The sequence below is a fragment of the Saimiri boliviensis genome, chromosome 11 (assembly GCF_048565385.1).
Source record: "Saimiri boliviensis isolate mSaiBol1 chromosome 11, mSaiBol1.pri, whole genome shotgun sequence".
NCBI lineage: Eukaryota > Metazoa > Chordata > Mammalia > Primates > Cebidae > Saimiri > Saimiri boliviensis.
Window position 1 is genome coordinate 28,097,312 of NC_133459.1, and position 19,321 is coordinate 28,116,632.

Genomic DNA, 19,321 nt, shown 5'->3' on the forward strand with positions numbered 1-19,321 from the left:
GGATTTCCTGGGCTCCCAAGGGGTCACAGAAACCCATGGTGAGCTGGGGTTAGGGTGGGGGCATTGCCATCCAGGGTCCTGTTCTTTTAAGCTGCTAGGCTCCTCATAAACCTGGAACCACATCCCCTCTCCCCTTTCAAAGTCCTGAGCCTTTTGCTGGGAATCACCTGCTGTCCTCAGTTCTACCTACTGCCTGAAACTCCTGCTTGCAGCCAGCATCTACTCTTGAGCTGATGCCTTTCCAGCTCCAAATCCCCTTCACCTTTGGTTATGACTCTACCTTTTCCCTTAGCCAAGAAAAAAAATCCCAGTCCCTATCTGAGTCCAGTCCCCAGATCACTTATACCAGGCCCCAACACCAGCTGTTCTCATTTTGGACTCCATGAAAAAGGAAATGAAAACCCAGCCCACCGAGGCTCGGTTCCTGTGGGGATTTCCTTCCCCTGCCGCATCAGCCAGGCAAGGCACCTGCATTGTGGGTCCTTCATTCCGTGTGAATGGAAACCGCGTCCCTGGCAGATGTGTTCGTGCTTTGGTTGCATTTAAATTGCTCTTCCCTGGGCCAGTTTCAACCCCTTCTTTTCCAGCCTCCAGCCTCCCATTGCTGGGGCTCCCGGCCCTCCCTCTCTAATGTACCCTTTTGTGTCACTGCAAATTGCCTTCAGTTCCAGCAAAGCAGGCTGCCAGCTTCCCATAAAGTCCACATTTCCTGGCCCTGGAGGAGCGGCTGGCTCTCCACCTTCTTTCCCTCTCTCCCAGCCAGGCACCAAGTCCTCATTATCTGGGTCACAAAGGAGGATCACAAAAGAGCATCTCAGACGTGACAGGAAGGTCTCCCCTGTGGCCATAAATATAACTCTCCATGAAGGGCATGAACCAGCCCAGAGGACCCACCCACTATGTGCACCCAGAAAGGAGAAGCCACGCGACCATCATGATACTGTAACGTGGATCATAAGTCATGATGAGAGCCCTTCCCATGGGCCGGGTGCTGAGCTGGGCTCTTCCAGGCACTCTCTCTTAGTCCTCATCAGAACTCTGTAAAGTGGGTGCTATGACTATCCCTACTCTACAAAGTCACTGAGGCTTAGAGAAGCAGTTTTACCAAGGTCATGCAGCTAGTTAGCAGCAGGGCAGGACCCTCAGAGCTGTCTGAATACGGGTGCTTCTAATGTCATACTCTTGTGCATGGGGCTGAACCAGTGTGCAAGTATACCCATGTGCTCTTCCACCAGTGAGGACCCCCATATGAATCGGGAAACTACTCTTTTTTCTCTGATGAGCACATCTCTGTGTGCATGGATGAAAAGCCTTTTTTTTTTTTTTGCACACAGGGATGCCTCTCTAGGTCCCAGTGATGTCATCCCTGTGAACACCATTCTGTGTTCTGGACCCAGCCTGGCAAGGCTGCCTAGTGAAGGGTTCAATGATGAACCCACTTTTACATACACCCATATGCATCTTCCAGGAGTACTGGACTCCAGAGACCAGGATTGATTGGTGAACCATTAGCTAATGAACATGTTATCTAAGTGCCACCTCCCTCCACCATAAGGCGGACCTGTGAGCCCCAAGGGGATCCACAAGCCCCTGGTCCTCTTTTTAATCTGATTTGCCCTTTCAGAAATCCCCTCAGGCCCACTGGTCGGGGAAGCCAGCCTTCCCCAGCAACAGGGGAAAATAATTAACTGCCATGGTTCTGGCTTAATCAGCTCCAGCATGGGGAAGGCATTTGCGATGGAAGGAGACTAGGTTTCGGGGATGTGAATTATGTGTTCCCCATGCTTTATCATCCTCTGTTACTGTCTTATCTTTATTCATTCTGGCAAATTAAATTAGCACTGCCTTTCCAATCTTATTCTCCAGGAGAAATTAAACAACAACAGCAAAGAGGGAATTGGCCAGAATGGGGCTGTTTGATGTACTTTGGGCATCCTGCATCTTAAAGCCCTACTGCCCTGAAATATCAGGCAATCAGATCTCCTGGAAATGCAGTTTGGAGCATTCAGGGTTAGACATTTGCCTCTGCCTTTGTCTTTTTCCCTGCTCAAAATGTTTGAATTATGCTTTTTTTAGCTATTTAGAAATATACAATAGATTATCGTAAACTATAGTCACCCTGCTGATCTATCAAATGCCAGGTCTTACTTTTTCTATCAAACTGTATCTTTGTACCCATTAACCAACCTTTCTTCATCCCCCCCCCTTCCCAACTTCTGCTAACCACCAATCTATTTTCTATTTTTATAAGGTGCACCTTGTGAGCTCCCACATATGAGTGGGAAAATGTGATATTTGTCTTTCTATGCTTGGCTTATTTCACTTAACATAATGACCTCCAGTTCTGTCCATTTTGCTGCAAATGACAGAATTTCATTCTTTTTTTATGACAGAATACTATTCCATTGTATATATTTATCACTTCTTTTTAAATTAATTCATCCATTGATGGGCTTGTAGGTTGATTTCATATTTTGGCTATTGTGAAAGCACTATTTATAGTGCTTTAATAAACATGGGAGTGCTTATTCTCTTCAGTATGTTAATTTCCTTTCTTTTGCATATTCCCAGTAGTGGAATTTCTGGATCATATGGTAGTTCTATTTTTAGTTTTTTGAGGAAAAAACAGTTTCTCATAGTGCATGTACTAATTTATGTTCCCACCAACAGTGTGTGAGGGTTCCCCTTTCTCCACATCTCACCAGCATCTGTTATTCCATATTTTTTTTTTTTTTTTTTTTTTTTTTTTTTTTTTTTTGAGACGGAGTCTCATTCTGTTGCTCAGGCTGGAGTGCAGTGGTGTGATCTCTGCTCAACGCAACTTCCGCCTCCCGTGTTCAGGAAATTCTCTTGCTCAGCCTCCTAAGTAGCTGGAATTACAGGCATCCACCCTCATGACCAGCTAATTTCTGTGTTTTTAGTAGAAATGTTGTTTCACCACGTTGTGAGTAGTCTCAATAGTCTTGAGACTATAGGATAGTCTCAAGCCTGTCTTTTTGATAATGGTCATTTGATCAGGTATAAGGTGATATCTCATTGTGGTTTTGATGAGCATTCCTCTGAAGATTAGTCAATGTTGAATATTTTTTCATATACCTACTGGCCATTTCTATGTCTTCTTTTAAGAAGAATGGGCAAAATACTTTTTTTCCCATTTTAAAATCAGATTATTTGTTTAGCTATTGAGTTGTTTGAACTCCCTATATATTTTTATTAATTCCTTGTCAAATGAATAATTTGCATATATTTTCTCTCATTCGGTGAGTTATCTCTTCATTTTGTTAATTGTTTTCTTTGCTTGGCAGAACGTTTTAGCTTGATGCAATCCATTTGTCTATTTTTGCTTTGACTGCCTGTGCTTTTGAGGTCTTACACAAAGAAAGTCTTTGCTCAGACCAATGTGCTCAGTGTCAACGTCCTGGAGTGTTTTCGTACTGTTTTATTTCTGGTAGTGTTATCGTTTTAGGTCTTAGATTTAAGTCTTCAATCCATTTTGATTTGATTTTTGGAAATTGTAAGAAATAGGGATATAGCTTCATCCTTCTGCATATGGTTATCCCGTTTTTTCCACCACCATTTATTGAAGAGACTCCTTTCCCCACTGAACGTTCTTGGCACCTTTGTTGAAAATGAGTAGGCTATAAGTGTGAGGAACTGTATCTGGCTTCTCAATTTTGTTCTGTTGGTCTACGTGCCTGTTTTTATGCCATTAGCATGCTGATTTTGTTACAATGGCTTTGTAGTATATTTTGAAGTCAGGTAGTGTGATGTCTCCAGCTTTGGTCTTTTTGCTCAAGATTGCTTCAGCTATTCAGAATCTTTTGTGGTTCCACACAAATTTTGGAATTTTTTTTCTATTTTTGTGAAGAATGTCCTTGGTATTTTGATAGGGATTGCATTGAATCTGCAAATTGTTTTAGGTAGTATTGTCATTTTAACAACATTAATTTTTCCAATCCATGAGCACGCAATATCTTTCCATTTTTTGGTGTCCTCTTCAGTTTCTTTCACCAGTGTCTTACAGCTTTTCCTGTATGGATCTTTCACTTCTTTGGTTAAATTGATTCCTAGGTTATCTTACATTCTTTGCAGCTATTGTAAATTGAATTACTTTCTTGTTTCTTTTTCAGCTTGCCCACTGTTGGCATATATAAATCCAACTGATTTTTGTATGTTCATTTTGTATCCTGTAACTTTACTGAATTTATCAGTTCTAACAGTGTTTTAGGGGGAGTCGTTAGGTTTTTCTAGGGATAAGGCATGCCATCTGTGAACAAGGTGAATTTGACTTCTTTCCAATTTGAATGCCCTTTATTTCTTTGTTTTTTTTTTTTTTTTTTTTTTCAGTATCTATTGAATGATCATGTGGTTTTTGTTCTTGGTCCTATTAATGTGATGTATTGCATTTATTGATTTGTGTATGTTGAACCATCATTGCATCTGTGGGATGAATCCCACTTGATCATGGTGATGATCATATTCACATGGTGAGTGATCAGCTTGCTAGTAGTTTGTTGAGGATTTTCACATCTCCGTTCATCTGTGATATTGGCCTGTAGTTTTTTCTTGTTGTGTCTTTGTCTGGTTTTGGTATCAGGGTAGTATTGGACATGTAGAATGAGTTTGTAAGTATTCCTTCCTCTTTAATTTTTTGAAGAGTTTGATGAGAATTAATATTAGCTTTGAAAATCAAAATCTTTGTTGATTTTCTATCTAGATGATCTGTCTATTACTGGGAATGGGGTGTTGAAGTCTCCCACTATTATTGTATTGCAGTCTGTCTCTCCTTTTGGAAATATCAATGTTTATATACTTGGGAGCTCTAGTATAGGGAGTATAGATAATTATAATTATTATATCATCTTGCTGAATTGACCCCTTTATGATTTTATAGTAAACTTCTTCACCTCTTTTATTTTTGAGATGGAAAAAGTGTAAAGATTTTTAATAAATTTTTATAAAATATTTTTATAAATCTTTTCCTTTCTTATCATTTTACTTTGTCACCCAGGCTGGAGTACATTGGCATGATCTCTGCTCACTGCAACCTGCAACCTCTGCCTCCTGAGTTCAAGTGATTCTCCTGCCTCAGCCTCCTGAATAGCTGGGATTACAGGGGCCTGCTACCATGCCAAGCTAAGTTTTGTATTTTTAGTAGAGATGGGATTTTACCATCTTGGCCAGGCTGGTCTTGAACTCCTGACCTCATAATCCACTCACCTCGGCTTCCCAAAGTGCTGGAATTACAGGCTTGAGCCACCACACCCAGCCCTTTGCCTCTTTTTACAGTCTTTGATTTGCAGTCTATTTCATCCAATATAAATATAGCTAATCTTGCTCTTTTTTGGTTTCCAGTGGCATGGAATATCTTTTCCCACTCTTTCATTTGCAGTCTATGTGTGTCCTTATAGGTAAAGTGATTTTTTTTCTTTTTTTTTTTTGAGACAGAGTCCCATTCTGCCACCTAGGCTAGAGTACAGTGGTGTGACCTTGGCTCACTGCAACCTCCATCTCCCTGGTTCAAGCAATTCTCTTGCCTCAGCCTCCCGAGTAGCTGGGATTACAGGTGTTTGCCACCATGCCTGGCTAATTTTTCTGTATTTTTAGTAGAGATGGGGTTTCACTATGTTGGCTGGGCTGGTCTCAAACTCCTGACCTAAGGTGATCCACCCACATTGGCCTCACAAAATGTTGGGATTACAGGTGTGAGCCACTGTGCCCGGTCTGAAGTGGATTTTTTTTAAGGCAGCACAAAGTTGGGTCTTTTTTCTTTATCCACTTAGCCACTGTATGCCCTTTAATTAGAGAACTGAATTTATTTACATTCAGTGTTATTATTGATAAGTAAGGACTTACTCCTGCCATCTTGTTGCTTGCTTTTTTGGTTGTTTTATAAATCTTTTCCTTTCTTGTTGTTTTAATTTGTGATGAAATTATTTTCTTTGGTAGTATGTTTTAATTCACTGCTTTTTATACCTTGCGAATCTATTATAGTTTTTTTTGCCTTGTGGTTACCATGAGGCTTATAAAAACATCTAATAGATAGGACAAGTTATTTTGAAGAGAGGACTACTTATCTTAGATCACAAAGGAAGGAATAGAAACAAAGAAAGAACGGCAGAAAACCTCTACACTTCAACTCCACCCACTAATTTTGACTTGATGTTGTCCCAGTTTACATATTTTTATATTGTTAATATCTCAACAGGTTGCCATAGCTATTATCGTTTTTGATAGATTGATCTTTTGTGATTCACCCTATAGTTACTAGTGGGTTTTATAACTAATTTCTACCACAATTACAGTATTAGAATATTTTGGGTTTCTGTGGACTTAATTTTACCACTGGGTTTTATACTTTGAGTGTTTTTTATTTGAATGTTAGTTTTATTTCTTTTGGATTGAAGAATTCCCTTTAGCAGTTCTTGTAAAATGGGTCTGGTGATGGTGAATTCCTTCAACTTTTTTTTTTTTTTTTTCTGGAAAAGTCTTTATCTCTCCATCATATTTGAAGGATAACTCTGCTGGATATTGTATTCTTGGATGGCAGTTTATTTTTTTCATTCAGAACTTTGAAAATGTCGCCCCACTCCCTCCTGGCCTGTATGGTTTCCATTGAGAAGTCTATTGTCAGACAAATTGGGGCTCCTTTGTATGTTATTTGTTACTTTTCTCTTGCTACTTTTAGGATATCCTCTTTGTCCCTGATCTTGAGAGTTTGGTTGACATATGTCTTGAGGTAGTCATATTTGGATTGAATCTGTGGTGTTCTCTGGTCTTCCTGGAGCTGGATATTTATATATTTCTCAAGTTTTGAAAAGTTTTCTGTTATTTCTTTAAATAAGCATTATACATCTTGCTCCTTATCAACTCCCTCTCTTGAAACATCAATAATTCTTAGATTTGGTCTTTTGAGGTAATTTTTCATATCTTGTAGGTAATCTTCATTCTTTTTCATCCTTTTTTGTTTTTTTTCTCCTCTGTGTATTATTTTTCAAGCAACGTGTCTTCACGCTCACTGATTTTTCTTCTCTCCTTAATCCATTCTGCTGTTGAGAGAATCTAATGAATTTTTCAGTTGAGCACATGTATTTCTCAGTTCCAAGGTTTCTGTTCAATTTTTAAAAATTTCAATCTTTTTGTTAAATTCCTCCGATAAATTTTGAAATTGCTTTTATGTGTTATCTTGGAGATCACAAAAAACTGCTATTTTGAATTCCTGGTCAGAGAGTTCCCATATCACTGTCTTAGGGTCAGTCACTGGTTCCTGGCTTTGTATGTTTGAATAGGTCATGGTTTCCTGTTTTACTTTTGTTTATTGTGGATGTAGGTCTATGTCTTTTCGCTGAAGGATTAGTTATTTTTTGCTCTTCTTTTGCTGGCTTGTTTTGGTGTTTATTAGATATGCTTGCTCAGAGAGTTTGTACTTTACCTGTTGATTTTCTTTACTTTTTACCCCATTCTGTTGCAGCCTCCTTTTTGACACTAGATGGCGCCTTAAGCCCATGTTTGCTTTGGTGCTAAGTAATTATAGAGTGTTGCCTGTACCAAATGGGGAAAGTTTCCAAAGGGGGATACTCCAGTACTGCAGGAAGCCTGGCTAGGGGTTCATGCCCAGGGAGCCTGTAGAATGAACCTCCTACAGCATGTGCTGCTGAATAGCCACTCTGACTCGTCATGTCCTTTGGCCAAGTTACAGAGCAGAGTTTCCAGAATTGGGGATGGCAGTCTTGCCTCGCTGCTCTGTCTTTGACTGTTTGCAGAGATATTTCTCCCTCAGGCATTCCTGAGACTTCTCATGGATTGAGGCAGTGACACATCTTCTGCCAGGAAACCAAAGATGGTGGGGAAATTGGTTGTTTACTTCAATCTCACTTTTTCTGGTATAGAAAATGCGAGTCATGGGGAAATTTTCCAGGCACTTGGTGCTGGGCAGACTGGGGAGGAGTGTTATGGATATGGAAGTCCAATTCTCTTAGCATCGGCTCAGAGTTTTTCATTTCTCATGGACCTGGGAACTGTCTTCTCTTTATACTGAGTTTTGGGATATTGCTGGTGATAATCTCAGTGCTGTATAATTCTTTCTGGTTTTCTTTGGAGGATGATTGAAGCCAGCTTGCTATGACACTGCCGTTTTGGAATCAGAAGCCTGGAAGTTTTTTTTTTTTTTTTTTTTTTTTTTTTTTTTTTTTGAGATGGAGTCTCTCTCTGTCTCCCAGGCTGAGGTGCAGTGGTGCAATCTTGGCTAACTGCCACCTCTGCCTCCCGAGTTCAAGTGATTCTCCTGCCTCAGCCTCCTGAGTAGCTGGGATTACAGGCCCGTGCCACCATGCCCAGCTAATTTTTGTATTTTTAGTAGAGATGGGGTTTCACCATGTTGGTTAGGCTGGTCTCGAACTTCTGACCTGATGATCTGCCCACCTCAGCCTCCTAAAGTGCTGGGATTACAGGCGTGAGCCACTGCACCTGGACTGCCTGGAAGTTTTTTTTTTTTTTTTTTTAAGATTCAAACCCAGGATGCTCTCTGAGGCAACTCCTAGCCCCGTGACCAGAGGACCTTCTGCCCTACAGGTTCTGCACATTCGTCTGTGAGACTTGTCAAAAATACGGATTCCTGGACCACAGAATGTAACTCTCCACACTGGTGGCCTGGAAATGTGCCTTTCCTCAAAGCTTTCAGAATAGTGTTAAGGTAGTCTGTAACTCAGACTTTGGGACTCACTGCTCTAACCCTAGTGTTCCTAACTTATTTTTTAAGGAGAGGAGGTCCCAGTCATATCCAGTGTTCATCAATATCCAGCTCTCCTCTTCTTCCTGAGTACATGACAATTCTATGCTTTCCAGCTTCCTCTGCAGTTAGGCAGACGTTATGATTAGTTCTGGCCAATGGACAGTGAGTAGACTTGACATGTGAAACTTCTGAGGCGAAGCAGTGAAAAGCCCCTGCAGGACCTTCCAGCTTTCTCTTATTCTTTGCTGGAGAACATGGAGGCAGCATGTTGACACGGTTGAGACACAAGATCAAAGCAACCTGGATCACTGGGTTAACACATGGAAGACAGCAGCCTTGGAGAATCACCTGATTTGCAGTGCATTTTATGAGGGATAAAGAGATAGAGAAAAACTCCTAGTCAGTGAGATTTGGGACCGTTTGTTACTATAGCATAACTCTAGCCTATCCTGATTAATACTGATCTCTCTTAGAACGCCTTTAATCCCAGCTAGTAAGGAGGTTGAGGCAGGAGAATTGCTTGAGTCTGGGAGGCGGAAGCTGTAGTGAGCTGAGATTGTGCTGTTGCACTCCAGCCTGGGAGATGAGAGTAAGACTCCATCTCAAAAAAAAAAAAAAAAAATTTAGGCTACCTTCTTGGGGTTTCTTTTTCGACCTCAGATCCAGGAAGTATTATTATTATTATTATTTTTTAGGTGGGGTCTTGCCCTGTCATCCAGGCTGGAGTGCAGTGGCATGATCACAGTTCACTGCAGCCGCGACCTTCTGGGGTTAAGCGATCCTCCCACCTTAGCCTCTTAACTGGGGCCACAGGAGCACGCCATTACACCTGGCTCATTTTTTTTGTTAAACATTTTTGTAGAGACAGGTTCTTATTATGTTGCCTAGACTGGTCTCAAACTCCTGGGCTCAAACAATCCTCCTACCTTGGCCTCCTAAAGTGCTGTAATTATAGGTGTGAGCCACCACACCTGGCCCAGATCTAGGAATTACTGACTCAAGTTGCTGCCGATTCACACTCTGTGATGTGATTTATAATGATGGCCCCCCATCACTGCTCTTTGCCCATGCTCTCCTTCATAGGTGGCCTTCGGGAGCTCCAGCTCTCTGCTCCTCTGCTAGTGTGCATCCAAACCCATCCAAGTGGCTGGGAGAATGAAGGGCCTCATTTATCAGCATCTACCCTCCTTAGAAGGTATAGGGGAATATAATTAGAGTTATGTAATAGGAATTATATATATGTATTTGTGATATTAAGTTTGATTAAATTTCAGGGGTTTTGGTCTCTCTGAATCTTACCCTCTCATTTGTAAATTATGGATTAATAACCCCAACTCTTACCAGAGGCCAGAAAACTCCCAGAGTCTCATGGGACATTTTCCAGGACCTCACACCTGTCTAATGCCGGATTTCCAGTCAGAGGTGGAGCCCCACCTTTGAACCCCCAGGCCTGATGGGGTTCCCTTGCCCCACCCCAGTAGTATCTACTGTCAAAGCTTAGGCTTGGCAGCCATCGATACTTGAAGTAAGGAACTGCTACCTACTTTCCTGCCTGAGGCTTAGTTTCTGGGACTTGGGCTATTAGACAAACACCAAACTTCTGAAGACCCAGGATGCCTTCAGTCCAGGTCTCTGCTTTCACCTGCAAGGGGCCAACCTCCGGCTTGGCAAAGGGGAGAATCCTTGAGTCACTGAGTTCTGGATTCAAGAGCTGGATCAGACACTGAGCAGACATGTGGGTTTGAACAAGTCACTTAACATTTCTAGGCCTCAGTTTCCCCATCCATGAAAGGAGAATATTGTAGTGGATCATCCCTCACACGTCCACACATCTTCCACTCCAGCTGAACTGGGCAGGTCTCTACTCTGGAGACCCCTGCCTCCCCGCCTTTGCTCGTGCCATTTCATCTGCCAAGAGAGCTCCCCACCTTTCCCATCTCCATCACTCACTTTTAAATATTCCCTACATGCTAAGGCTTGGTTCAAAAGCCACCAAAGTCTCCCATGACTCAACTAGAAGGACCAAATAGTCTTGGGGCTACCCTTCACTTTGTGCCATTATCTCCATATTTTCCCAGACTTTCTCAATTAGAGAAAACCAATGTTTACTGAACAACTACTATATGCCAAATTCTGTGTAATGTGCTTCACCAGCATCTGCTTTCGATTTTCCCAGCAACCTATGAGGTAGACATGGTGATCCCGTTTCACAGAGGTGGTCATGGAGGCTTCGGGAGGTCAGGTGAGTCATCACAGGTGGGGATCAGTAAGGGACATTTGGACCTAAGACTGTTTGCCTCCCACGTCGGGGGGGACGGTCCTCAGTGCAGGGGCTGCATCTTGTCCCTGATGGGCATCCTGTGCTTGTTGAGGGGCTGTGGGTTGTGCCCACCTCCAGCTGCCCGTGGTTTAGAAATTAGCAGGTATAATCATGTGGTTCTGGGCGTGGGCTTGGTGACCAAATGCTGGGCAGGTCTCTCTCCTTCTGGAGAAGAAACCCGTGCTAGGTGCAGGTGCACCCCCCTCCGCCTGCGCGTCGCTAAAGGCACGCGGGCGGAATGCAGAGCACGTCTTGGCCGTTGGACTTGGGAGAATTAACTTCTCCACTCGGGGCTTCCATTTCAGGCTGCTGTGAGCAGGATCAGGTGGTGGTGGACGGAGCGGGAGGGGAGGGGAGGAGGGGAAGGTGTAGGCTCCAGCTCCGGCGCTCTCGGGCGTCTGCGGCTCCTCCGCTGCCTCGCCCCATCGCTCTTTCTCTCTGCTTATTATTCTCTCCCTTTGGTCTCACTGTGGCCTTTTCCATCTTCCCCGGCTCGGCTCGTTCCTCCATCCCTCTGCCTGCGTCTGTTGCGACATGTTTCTCTCTCCTGCCTCTCCCTCCGCCTCTGCCTGTGAGCGTCCCCTTCTCTCTCTCAGACTGCCTCTTTCTCATTTATATCCTCTCACGACAGCTCTCTCTTCGTGGATTTGTCTGTAACTGTCTTTGTATCTTCGTGTACTTTGATTTTTTTGAGTCTTTATCTCCTGCTGGGTATTTCTTGTTCTGTGTTTTTACTTCCTAGTGTGAATCTGTTTTTTCTCTTCCTTTCCCCTCTCCTTCCTCTTCCTAGGAATCATCTCATCTCCATGCCCCCACCTCGCACCGTGTGTGTTTCTCTCTTTCCTTCTGTGTGGGTGTGTGTGCAGGGTGCGCGTGTTGTCTGTGTGCCTAAAGGCTTTCTTGACGTCTCTTCTCTGTGTCTCAGTGCATCGATGGAATTTCTCTCCCTCTCTTACCCGCTTGCTCCTCCCACTCCATAGTTGCTGTTGGCACCAACATGGACATCTGGGACACTCAGACAGGAGGGCCTTGCGTTCCAAGGAAGGAGGAATCAGCTTCTGGGCAGGCAGGCAGCTCTCAGCTGGGCATCAGGAAGGAACACGTTACAAATCCAAGGGGGGGGGGGGCCCTGAGTCACCTCATCCAGGGCAGCAGGAAAAACACTGGAATCCAAGCCAGAGAATCAGAGCAGGAGCCCGCTTCTTCCATGTCCTGTGTGACCGTGGGCAAGTCACTGAACCTCTCTGACCTCAGTTTCCTAATTAATAAAATAGCGCTGTTGTAAAGACTAAGCGAGTTCCTTGCTGTAGTACCGGAAGCCCAGTGCATGGCGTAGGGAGTGCGATGAAGAGATGGACGAGTCCAGACTCACAGGCTGTCCCCGCATGGCCAAAGGCCCACAGGGAGATGCTGGATGAAGGAACTGCTGGAGGTCAAGGAAGGAGCCGAGGAGGCGTCCTGGAGGCGGGTGCAGAGAACAGGCTGTGGGGACGTCAGACAGTGGGTTGGGGTCATGCGGGCAGCAGGAAGTTGATGCTGGTGCCTCCTTCTTTAGCCCAGACCCCCTCTCCCACAGCCCAGGTATTCCCAGTCCCTCTCTCCAGGGAGGGCCACCACAGGGGCTCCTCCACCTCAGAGGTAGAGAGCTGGGGACAAGGCCGGCCAGGGCTGGCAGAGTGGTCAAGGCCCTGGACTCCAACCTGTAATTACGGGGGAATCAGAGCTTGTGCTGGAGATGCCTAGCTGGGTTCGTTTCCTGCCCTTACCCACTGCCTGGGGCTGGGACAGACGTGCTCACTCACTTAGCAATTACTTGCTGAGCCTTCATTTGTGCCAAGGGTGGCGAGGCAGTAGAGGGATCACTCTGGTGGGGGAGACAGAGACAATTCAAGCACCCGCAAGATGTGAAGATGACCACATGTGATGATGCAGGGTGTGAGGTGTGATGAGCACAGAGGATCCAGGGTCTGGCCTCACCTGGAGGTCGAGGCGGGCTTTCCTGGAGGAGGCGATGTTGGAGCCAAGAGGCCTGAGTACATAGGGTAGGGAGGATAACTCTGTTCTAGTTATTTATTGCTGCATAACAAACTACCGTGAAATTCAGTGGCTTAAAACAACCATTTTATTTTGCTCACCATGTTGTGGGCCGGGAATTTGAGAAGGGCTCAGTTGGGCCACTTGGTGTCAACCAGGAGCAACGCTGGGACTGGAGGGTCCCTTCCAAGATGGTGTCTTCACCGTTTGGCATTTTGGTGCGTCTTGGCTCTTTCTTCACATAGCATCTTCTCCTCCAGAACCTTCTGCCTGCCTTGATGATAGCATCGTGACGGATGGAGCTCTTACATGGAGGCACAGGGCCACAAGAGACTGTAAACTAAAAATAAAATCCCAAGCCTGCAATCAACTAAAGGGACCCCCTCCTGGCCCAGGGGGCCCCAGAGAAACCTTACAAATGGAGTTTCCGCCTTGACAGGGTAGGAAGTCTGACATGCCTAGTTATTATACCTGCTTCCTTTTGTAGTTAGACATAACAGCTGACCAGCATTAATGGTAAAATAGTGACAATAAGACTGACAGATGGATTCTTCGTGGCAGTAAGATACCAGATTATAACCAGGACCTAAGGCCATGCCAGGCAAGAGTTAAGTCCCACACCCCTACACTTAAAGAATAATCTACCTTCGAATTGCCACAGGGTTTCTTTTTTCTCTATCAGCCAAACAAGCACTGACCTTCAGATAAGCAATGTTAGAGCAGTTACGGCTCACCGACCACCAGACACCAACTAACTGACTCCCAGTTCCGCAAGCCATAACTACAGCTTTGATTGGACAAGAGACTGATTTCAGTAATTTTCTCCTGATAAGAAGGCTAGCTACATGGCCGGTTTACAGAGACCGCACATTTAAATGCCTTTGTGACTACCTTTATGAATATTCACAGCTCCTCCCACAAACGGTTGAATATGTATGTTTGGCCAACCTATTCAGCTTAAATTTCTGTCCTATCCTGCTCTCCTTTGGAAGGCCTGGTAATGGCTTTGGTTGGAGGCGATGCTTCTTAGCTTCTGAGATGACCACCTTGCAGGCTGTAATCATTTATAAGAATTAAAGTCTCCTTTCCAAATTTATAAATTGTGAAATTAAAAAAAAATCAGAGGCAGGGTCTTGCTCTGTTGCCCAGCTTGGAGTGCAGTGACATGATCATTGCTCACTGCATCCTTGAATGCCTGAGCTCAAGGAATCCTCCCACCTCAGCCTCCTGAATAGCTGGGGGTACAGGCACATACCACCATGCCTGGAGAATTTTAATATTTTTTTGGTAGAGATGGGGGTCTTGTTATGCTGCCCAGGCGGGCCTCAAACTCCTGGCCTCAAGCAATCCTCCCTCACTGGCCTCCCAAAGTATTGGGATTATAAGCATGAGCCATCATGCCCACTGTAAACTGTGTGATTTTTAAGTCCAGTGTGATTTTTAAATTAACAAGACCAAGGCAGAAGCTGCCAGACCCCTTGAAGTCTAGACTCAGACCTGGCTTAATGTCACCTCTACCATACTCAGTTGGTCAAAGCAGTCACAGACCAGCTCACATTCAGTGGGAGGGGACCTAGTGCCCACTTCTTGACTGAAGGAATAGCAAAGAATTCCATCTTTAATTCACCATACTTTCAAAGCAGAGAATATACAATATGTATACACTGACCATTTGGATACACGGTGGTAAGTGCTGTAGACAAGGAAAGTCCAGGGAACTGTTCTGGAAGTCAGGATGAGGAAATAGAGGAAGAAATCTTATCCAGTGACAATGCAGCAGGCCCAGAGCAGACTTCTTGCGGGAGGAGGCACTCCAGTAGGTCTGGAAGTTTCACTGGGATATGGAGATGTGAAGATAAATGCAAGGATATTCTCAGCCTAGGAAACAGTCTGAGCAAAGGGCTGCCACAGGTAAACCTCTGCCAGGGATCCTGGGGCTATGGGGGAGCTGGGATTGCCTTGGCCACCCTTCGGAAGAGAAGCTTGGGAGCCGTGGCTGCATGGGCAGGTTGTGGTTGATGGGGCAAAGGGGAAGAAACTTGAATGCCAGGCTAAGTCCTTCCAGTGAGAGCCCCTGGCAGAGGCTGGGGAAGAAAGTCTTGGAGCTGAGAAAGGTTGGAGTCAGTGGCTGCAAGTGTGCAAATGGATAAGAATGAGGGGGAATCTCAGCAGGGACCAGGGGAGGAGGAGGAGGTCATTTCATTAAGCAAGGACGGAGATAAGATGGGAGCCTGAACTAGGGTGGGGCAGCTGAAATGTGGAGGAGTGGCAGAGAATAATAATACTACCAGCTATCATTGACTGAGAATTTCTACTGCTCAGGCATTTTATACATAATCATATTTAAGTCTTATAGCCACTCTGTAAGGTAGGTACTATTGTTATCCACAATTTGCAGGGATATTAAGGCTCAGAGAGGTAAAGAAACTGGTCCAGGATCACACAGCAAGTGGCAGAGCTGAGATTCCCGAGACTGAGTCTGCTCCTCTCCAGAGCCTATGCTTCTGATCTCTGTTCTGTAGAGGAAAGAAGAGGCTTGGTAATTGTTCATATAGGACGTGAAAGTGGGGGGGACAAGAGAGAAAAAGGGAGACCTGGAGATGAAATCACAATGTCTGCTCTGATTACCAGAAGGGAGGCTGGACACTTCACAAGACTTGAGGAGCCACAGGTGGTCACTTTGGGTAGGTGGTTTCCTGGGCTGAGGGTAGGGAGAAGTATCTGGGGAGTTGGTTTGGATGGGTAGTTTCAAGGGGCATGTGGGCTATAGGTGTGTGTAAAGGAGGGAGGTGGCTCCAAAAGGCATATATGAAGGGGAAGGGCATGGCAATTGGAAGGAGTGGAATATACTCTGAGGGCTGGCAGGGATCAGATAGGTGAGCAGCTTGCCCAAGGTCACACAGTGAGTGAGGAGCAGAGAAGGGCTCCTGACTCCATCCTGTGCCTTCTAAAGATATTAAAAGCACAGGATTTGGACAGAGCTATGTTCAAATTCCAGTTCCATCACTGAGCCATTGGGCCAGCTACTCCGTGTATTAGTTCATTCTCGTGCTGCTATAAAGAACTACCTGAGATTGGGTCATTTATAAAGGAAAGATGTTTAATTGACTCACAGTTCCACAGGGCTGAGGAGGCCTTAGGAAACTTACAGTCATGGCAGAAGGGGAAGCCAACATGTCCTTCTGCACGTGGCAGCAGGAAGGAGAAGTGCTGAGCAAAGGCGGGGAAAGCTCCTTATAAAACCCTCAGATCTTGTGAGAACTCACTCGCTATCATGAGAACAGCATCAGGGTAACTGCCCCCATGAGTCAATTACCTCCCACCAGGTCCTTCCCGTCACACATGGGGATTATGGGAACTACAATTGAAGATGAGATTAGGGTGGGGACAGAGCCAAACCATATCATTTCGCCTCTCTGAGTCTCAGTTTCCCATCTGCAAAATAGGGGGAAATATTGCCTTCGTCATAGGAACACCAGTGAAAATTAACAGAGATAATGTAAAGGGCTTAAACATCTGGGCACTCTGTCAACAGCTAATAACGGTTGGCTGCTGTTGTCATTGGTGTCCATTATTTCACTGTCATTATAGCTTTGTGGCTAGAAATGTAGACTCTAGACCTATTGATCTGAATTCTAACATTGTAACTTACCAACCACATGACCTTGGGTGAGTTGCTGAAGCTTTCTGGGTCTCAGTTTTCTCACCTACAAAATGGGGATGATATTGATACCAACTGTTTAGAGTTGTTGGGAAGAGTAAATGCTTAAAACATGTGTAACGTGCTTAAATGTCTGACACACAGTAGGTGCCTGATATAATATTCGTCACCAAATAATTACCATCCATCTCCTCACCACCATCTTGAATCAGTGAGGGGTGGAGTCTCCCTCTCTCTGGCGACCCTTACCCACCCCCGCATCTCCTCTGAATGACTATGGCACCCACCCCCACCCACTGCCACCCAGCCTGGCCCTCAGAGCAAGCCAGTGTTGATCTGTAAGGAGTGCATATAGAAGATGTGACCTGCTGGAGCCCCAGCTGCTGTGCCAGGGAGGAGGGTGGAAGCCTTGAGGCCATTTCCCTCAGAGGATTATCCCTCAGAGGTCATCCAGGTTACCAGGCTAGTCAGGGCTGAGGGGAAGAGCACTAGAGCTCCTACTGCGTGCCGGGCACCCCACATAAATGACTACGTTTATTCCTCACAGCCCTCCATACAGTAGATATTGTATTCCCGCTTCACAGATGAAAAAACTGAGGCTCAGAGAGCAAAGAACTTGCCCGAGCCCACAGCATGTCAGCAGCAGGGCTGAATCTGAGCACAGCATTGGCAGACTTACTGTCTGGCATCATTCCCAGCAGGCACAGGAGCTAAATGGGTATCTAGGTCTCTGCAGAGGCCCTGTTGGGCTCTGGGCTGTTTCCCAGACCCCTCTCCCTTACAGGGAGCCCTTGACGGGACTGCCAGACTCTGGATCTGATGCCAGAGACTATGAGTGTTTCCTCTCTTAGAAAATTACCCCTTGAGTAGTGGGGGGATTGAGGAGGGATAACATTAGGAGAAATACCTAATGGTGGTGACGGGGGGATGGATGCAGCAAACCACCATGGCATGTGTGTACTTATGTAACAAGCCTGCACGAACGTCACATGTACCCCAGAACTTAAAATTAAAAAAAAGAAAAACAGAAGACACAAAAGAAAATTTAGTCACATGGAAAAAAAAAATTACCCCTCGAAAGTGGGGATTATCTGGCTCCTCTGAGGACTCCCTGAATCTCACTGGGGCTGAGACCCAGCAAGGTTGGATTGCAGACTCAGGAGACCCAGGATCTCCTTCAGGCTCCCCTCCTCACAATTTTGAGGTCTGCTGTCTCTGGGCCTCAGTTTCCCTCTCTGTACAATTAGGGGGCTTGGACCAGATGATTGCTATTTTAACAATAACGTAAATAAAGTAGCAGCTGGGACTTACCGGGGTGTTGCTGCAGGCTTGCCCAGCCATGGGATTTCTACATGTGTTATTATCACACTTCCTTCTAAGGCGTGACCTATCATCTCGATTTACAGATATGAGAAAACTGATCCCAGAAAGGTTAGGTGACTCGATCCCAAAATATAGCCCAAAGCTTGTACCCTTTGTTTCTACCAGCCCCTTCCTATTAGGTGAGGGAACCCTTTATGGTCCCCAAGCAGCGATCATCTCCCCTCTGTTCATATTCACAGTGCAAGCAGATCTGTTTTTCTGTTGCAGCTGTAACCATGTGAGGGAGAGGCGAACAGGGATACTAAGTTGCCAAGAGCAAGGGGCAGCCAGCGCAGGAGGGACTGGATAGGCATCCTCCACCTCTCATGCTGACTCCCTACCCCGCCCCTCTTCCAACCTGGCTGGCCTCTCCCTGACCCCTGTCTTGCAGAAATTTAAGCAAACGCCCATCTTACCTCCTATCCTGGGGCTTACTCAGCTCAAAAGATCAAACAGTGGGAGATGGTGTCCTGGAAAGTCCGTCGGGGGCAGCAGCCAGATGTGGAGGAGCTGGGTCTCATGGAGAGAAAGCACAGGACTCTGTCCTCTCAGCTTTCCATCTGGGACTGCCACCTCTGGTCATTCATCACTGTTATTTCTGCAGCGAGGGTGGGTGGCTGAGAGAGCCCACTGTCGGTGGGGCTGGTGGCCAGGTTCTGATTGGGCCTCACTGTTTGCCGCCCGTGGGGCCTCGGGTCGGTCATTGTGCACCTCTGACCTGCTCATTTGCAAAGTAGGGGCATCCTGTCTCTGTCATGTTGGGGCTGTGGCGAGATTCAGTGGGATAGTAACCATGTAGACTGCTTTGCTTATCACCTGCCTGTGACAAATAGCTGCTCATGGGATTATGAGCAACACACCAAATGCCTTCCAATCTTGCGTAGAGAAGAAGCCCCCTCTCAGGCTCCCCTTGGAGACTCAGGGACAGGAAATCCCTTTGCTTATCACCTGCATGTGACAAATAGCTGCTCATGGGATTATGTCCAACACACCAAATGCCTTCCAATCTTGCATAGAGAAGAAACCCCCTCTCAGGTTCCCCTTGGAGACTCAGGGACAGGAAATCCCTCTGCAGCAGTGACAGGGGCAAGCTCGCTGGGTAACTGGGGGACCGTACTGTACCCCCTAGGCCCCGTCTGCTGCCAGGCACTGGGGCGGGGTTCTCAGGGTCTCAGATTTATTCTCGGCACAGCCCTGTGAAATGTGTGTCACC

At 45.6% G+C, this 19,321-nt stretch overlaps 1 long non-coding RNA gene across 1 annotated transcript; it reads right to left on the reverse strand.

The window, feature by feature from the left end:
• Positions 1-13,068: 13,068 nt before the first annotated feature.
• Positions 13,069-18,705, reverse strand: LOC120366061 (uncharacterized). The gene is made up of 4 exons (XR_005580842.2): positions 18,525-18,705; positions 16,738-16,792; positions 14,755-14,919; positions 13,069-13,425 (listed from the first exon to the last, which is right to left on the reverse strand). It is a non-coding gene; the product is annotated as an uncharacterized LOC120366061 (long non-coding RNA).
• Between the last annotated feature and the right edge of the window lie 616 nt (positions 18,706-19,321).